At 43.3% G+C, this 6,121-nt stretch overlaps 1 long non-coding RNA gene across 1 annotated transcript in view; it reads left to right on the top strand.

Moving 5' to 3' along the window:
- Positions 1-4,498, top strand: part of LOC111737780 — a 43,530-nt gene extending 39,032 nt beyond the window's left edge. Inside the window, exon 3 of the long non-coding RNA XR_002779557.1 lies at positions 4,203-4,498. This is a non-coding gene — a long non-coding RNA (uncharacterized LOC111737780). The remainder of the gene's footprint in view (positions 1-4,202) is intronic.
- Positions 4,499-6,121: the final 1,623 nt, after the last annotated feature.

Raw genomic sequence — 6,121 nt, 5'->3', positions numbered from 1 at the left:
TGCATCTCCAGCCAGGGCTGTGCACTTAGGGCACAATTAATTAATAATACCAATCAGCTAATTCAAGAGCTGTAAGGGAACCCAGCTCCTCTTTTCTCCCTAATTTCCTATATTTTTCCTAATTTCCTATCATCCCCTATTTTGAAGTTTACTTTCCGTAGAAGGGCTAACAGCCTGGCAGCTAGGAATTTCTACTGTTTCTACGCTGCCATATTCAGAAGATAGCGTCTTTGCCTGAAAAAAAAAAAAAAAAAAAATGGGGCCTCCTGGATAAGCTGAGTCCATGCGGTGTTTATGCATCGAATATTGTGCTTGACGAAAAACCATGCATCCAGTCCTTCCTTGTGCCCTGAGCTTCCCTAACCATTCCAGACCCCAAGGCAAAGGTGTTTACCAGGAGGCCATTCACTGACAGTACCTTTTTTTTTAATCCTAAAGTCCAATGAATCTTTTAAAAGAATATCCAACCTCTTGGCTAGCACAGCAGAATGCATGTTGAGACTACCGAGTTTGTAGTCACGACTCAGTCACTGATAAACCGTGTGACCTTGAACCCATTTCTTAAGCTCTGGGACTTGTTTTTTTCATCTGTAAAAAATGGAGAGGAATCTAGAAAAGTGTGGGTATGGAATCAATTTTGTGGGTCACGTCCATTCTTTTTAAAGAAATGGAATGGACTAGAATAAATCAGGATGTATGGAGACGGAAAGAGTAGGTTTTGATTCAACTTTATATAAATGTTCTAGTTTGCAATGTAAACTTGACTTTTAACAGCTTTATTGAGATATAATTCACATACCACACAGATCATCCATTTAAAGTGTACAACTAACTCAGTGGCCTTTACAGTCACTCCCTACTTCTTCCCAAACACCCACCTTAGCCCTAGGCTGCCACCAATCTACTTTCTGTCTTCAAGGACTTACCTATTCTGGACATTTCATGTAAAGAGGATCATTCAAAAATGGGGTCTTTTGTGATTGGCTTCTTTCACTGAGCATCACGTTTTCAAGGGTTAGTCATGTTGTAGCCTACATCAGTACTTTGTTCCTTTTTATGGCGGAGTAAGCCTCCACTGCCTGCACATAACGCATCTGTTTATCCATTCATCCACTGACGGACATTTAAGCAGCTTCCACTTTGGGGCTATTATGAAGAACATGGCTATGAACCATTCATGTACAAAAGTTTCTGTGGGCATCTACATGTGTTTCTATGGGTCGCTGTCAATGAAGTCTGAAGCCAGTGGGCTACGGGATTACTGAGAGGCAGTTACACCATTCTGTGATTTAAAAAAAAATCAATTCGTAGACTTTCACTTTGGAAAAGGAGATAAAGATCATCGATCGAATCAAAGCTGCATTCCCATTGACATGGCCACCAGAGAATCTATGGCCACATGTGCTTCGCTATCATTGTGAAGGACCTGTCATTTCTGAGAATCTCAACCTTTGGAATATACATTTTCATTGTCCAAGTAGATTAAGACAAGGGGCCCTTCCATGATAATAGGGGCTGTTGAATGGTCAAGAGAAGTTAGTTGTGAGTAAATTTCCTTGTTTAAGCTGGCTCCAAGATGGATCCAACCCCAAGATGTAAATTCTTGCATTGCAAAGTTTCAGACACAAGGACAATCACAAAACATAGTCAGAGGTCGCTATGAGCTCCTTCCACCACACACACACACACATACACACACACACACATCCCTACTCAAGTTATGAACTACTCCATGTGAAATGTGACTCCTACACCTGAGGCTATTACACAGCTGATGTCAGAGGAGAGGCAATGGACAGAAGCAGCCCCTTCCACCAGCACCCCGGCATTAATAATTCAGCTATTGACAGCCATCTAATCCAAGAAGCTCGAGAGGGACAGCTCTACAGTCTGGGACACGGGGAACGTCTCCATGCCAAGCCCCTCTTTCTACTTCAAAATCAGAGACCTTGTTGTCTTAAAGAACTCATCGTCCTCAGAGAAAGGGAAGATGACAAATCTGTGAAGTCTAAGGAATAAATACAATTCTTATATGCCTTAAATTTACGGCCCTCGCAAAGCCTGCAAAATATGATAAACCATTATAGGTTTTCCTGTCTCCCCTGCCTTGGCCACAATTAATTTTGCCACGTTCGAGGGTAATATGGAATGTAATCTATGGAGGTGGGAGATTTAGAGCTCTCATTGCCTTGCAGTGAATAAGCTTCTGCAGTCTGGAGCCCCGGAGGTAAGAGAAGCAGTAACGACAGGCCTCATTTTGGGGAACTATTCGTGTGCATTTTCTATTTTGCATGGTTAAGCAAGACAAAAGTGCCCGAAGGAAACCATGACAGCACCGGGGTAAAGTCTCTCAAAATCCAAATGCCAAACTTATTCTGTAATTGAGATGCATGGCGGCTCTTATACATACTCTAGAAGAGCACTGTATTGCAAATAAAAGCTGTACGTCACGAAAAACAACAACAACAAGAACAACAACAGAAAATGCTCTGGTTTTATTGGTACTATAATCTCAAACGTCTGAGAATACAGCAAAATTCAGTTGGAAAGTTTCATCCACATAGGTTTTCCCAAATACTCTCAGAAGAGTAATGGAAACTATTATTTATTGAAGGCCTAGCTTGTACGCACACTGTGTTAGTACTTTACCTATGCTATCATAGTGGATAAAATTGTGTCCCCTGAAAAGATAGATTCAAATTCTAACCTCCAGGACTTGTGAATATGGCCTTATTTGGAAAGAAGGTCTTTGCAGAGGTAATCAAGTTAAGAAGAGGTCATACTGGATCAGGGTGGACTCCAATCCAATGACTGGTATCCTTGTAAGAGAGAAATCTGGATGCAGACACAGAGAAGAAGGCCGTATGAAGATGGAGGCAGAGATTGGAGTGATGCATCTACAAGCCGAGGAACGAAAGGACTGACGGCAACCACCAGAAGCGAGGAGAGAGGCATGGAACAGACGCTCGGAGCCGCCAGAAGGAACCGACCCCCGTGACGTGCTGATCTTGGACTTCCAGACTCCAAAACTGTGAAAGAATAAATTTCTGTTTTTTAAGCCATTCAGTTTGTGGTCATTTGTCACGGCAGCCCTGAGAAATTAATACGGCTGTCAATAAAATCTTTATAACAACCCTGAGAGCTAGGTATTTTCGTCTCTTCTTTTATAGGTGAGAACACAGGCTTAGAATGACTAAGTAACCAGCTCAAGATGTCATACAAAGCAATGGAAGAACCAGGATTCAGGCTTAAGTTGTCTAACTTTTAAATAAATCCTGTACCCTGACCACTAGTTAACAGGCACCAAATTTTGCTATCGTGTCTGTAGAATGAGGTTTTAAGGAGATCCCTTAAAAATGCAATGACTTTGGTATTTTCTTGCCAACCAAATACAATAACTTGTCATAGCTGGATCTCGACCCACCGCCATCATGAACATTCTCCAAGCAGACAATTCTATCAGCAAGACTATTCTGAGAGAAGAAGCACTGTCGGTCAGACCAAAAATTGGAACGGATTTTAAATGCCTCATTTATTCAACTCGACCAACATTTGCTAAGTGCAGACAAAGTGAGAGGAAGAGAGCCTGGTATGAGAGAGAAAGAAATGCAGGCCTTGACTTTAAAGAGCTCAGGCCTTCATTTTTTCATCAAGCAGATGGGCCCAGCATTATGCCTGAGCCTTTACTCAGCTTCGATGAACTCATCATCAACAGGTATCGTCTGTGTTATCTGTGGCAGAGTAGTACTCATCTGACATTCCATCTGTTCTGCCCCCACTGCCCCATTTCCCAGGCGAGGCAGGGCCACGTGATGAGTTCTGGCCAAGGAAATGTGGACAAAAATGACACTTATTGCTTTCTGGGTAAAAAACAGAAAAGCAGCACATGACAACTCCTGCAAACTGTTCCCTTACTGTGCCAATGTTCCAGGAATGGAGCCTTCATCGGCCTGGTATGAAGTAACCAAGAATAGGGTCTTTTCCCCATTCCTGTCACCTCACCTGCAGGGTCTTTGTGTAAGTACAGAAAGGGCTTTTATGTGCTAAACCAATGAACTGTCGGCTGAACGTATTAGTTTCCCGGAGCTGCCTAACAAATCACTACAAACTAGGTGGCTCACACCAACAGAAGTTTATTCTCTCCCAATTCCGGGGGACAGAAGTCCAAAACCAGCGCGTTGGTAGGGGGTTTCCTTCTGAAGGTTCTGAGGGAGAATCCATTCCATGCTTCTCTTGCAGCTTCTGGCAGCCGCCAGCAATCTCTGGCCGTCCTTGGCTTGGGAATATGGTACCTCACTCAGTCTTGGCCTCTGTCTTCACATAGCCTTCTTGATGTCTTCTCCTCTTCTTAAAAGGACACATGTTGTTAGATTTAGGGCCAACCTGGATAATTGAGGATATCACCTCAAGATCCTTTAATTACATCTGCAAAAACCTTTTTCCAAATAGCATCACATGCACAGGCTCCGGGTAGACATATCTTTTGGGGAGGCCATCATTCAACTCATTACACCCTACTACAGGGGTCAAAGCATTACCATCTGGAAGATGAGCTAGCCATTCAGAGCATCTCGTGCCCACCTCTGCCCCCAACCCTCTCAACCCAGCCCAACAACCCAGGCAGGTCCATGAAGTTCACTATATGGATAAAGGGAGCTATAACCTACACTGCCAAAAGAAATATAATGCAAACCACACATGTAATTTAAATGTTTCTAGTAACCACATTACAGAAAAAGTTAAAAGGCACAGGTAAAATTCATTTCAGTCATATATTTTATTTAACCCAGGATGCTCAACGTAGGGTAGACATGGTCCTTGTCTTCTAAGACAAGGAGGCGGCCCCGAAGGTGGGACTAATTGCTACAACTCACAACAGCTGAGGAAATAAAACCGATGCCAGAAGGGCAGAGGAGCTCCAGTCCCCAGGCCATGAGGCCAAGTAAGAAGTGACTTTTCTCTAGCTTTTGGTAGAAGAACCAAGAGTGGAAAATGGAGCTTTTCTGAGTGTGCTCAAACACCCTCACACACCATGTTCGCAGCCTGGGCTGAGCAGGGCTATGGCTGGCTCCTGCTCACAGGTGAAGTCATGGCACTGGAGACCTGGGGGATGCCGAGCATCCTTGGATTTCCGAGGCTAACCTGCCAGAGGGCTGTTTGTGCCACTAGCAGCTTTGGCAAAGTGTAGGTTAAGAGAGGGCCCCACGGAAACTGACTTACCTCTCTAAAGGGAGGGGTGAAGGTCACAGCATCAGGAATAACTAAATAAACATTAGAGAAATGTATGCTTAAAAAAATGAAGATGTGAGAACAAACTTTTCAACAGGATGTCGCCTGCCACCAGGACATTAGGTCTCCAACAGTCACTTTCTGTTCTTAACAATTAAGAGCCTTCCAAGAGCTAGCTTAAGACACCCCTTTTTTTCAATGTTATTCCATTTAGTCCTCACAAACTATCCACTGAGGTAGTTAGTTATTACCTCCATTTTGCAGATGAAAAAACGAGATCAGAGAGGTTAAATGACACGGCCAAAGTCACACAGCTGAGAAACAGCTTGGGTCCGGTCCCAAGTTGCTGCTGTAAAATGCTCCCTCTCCTTTGCCTTCCTGCTGCCTTCCATATTTTCCTAACGAGCCTGAGTATGGAGAGCAGGGAACTGAAGAGCACCCAGTCCCGGATCGAAGGAGACAATGGACCTCAGAGAGAAAGACTGTCTAGACTTTTTTGTGTATATGAAGTTTCCCAACCAATATGAAAACCAAAACCCAAATAAGAATGCCTCGACTCCCCTGGGGTCAGCAGTGGCCAGAGGGGTCTCCATCAACAGCTTCCAAACTGAGGTCCCCAGATGGCTGGCATAGGGACGATTCCCAGGAATAGTTCAAAAGGACCAATCAAATTTGTCTATTTGCCTAAATGCCGGGCAATCAGCACATCAAATATCTTTGTTCTTGGCTGAAATCAAAACTTATTAGTGTGGCAACAATAACTCCTTCCTTCGAATGGAATCTCTCATAGTTATATAAATGTCTTTCATTAATGTTTTAACAATACAAATTATTATTTAATTACTGTGGTTTGGTAACAGCTGTTTCAAAACATCTGGTCTGTGGGGGAATA

This window comes from Pteropus vampyrus, unplaced genomic scaffold (genome assembly GCF_000151845.1).
Source record: "Pteropus vampyrus isolate Shadow unplaced genomic scaffold, Pvam_2.0 Scaffold31, whole genome shotgun sequence".
In the NCBI taxonomy this organism is placed as follows: Eukaryota; Metazoa; Chordata; class Mammalia; order Chiroptera; family Pteropodidae; genus Pteropus; species Pteropus vampyrus.
This window is presented reverse-complemented; position numbering and strand designations above follow the sequence as displayed.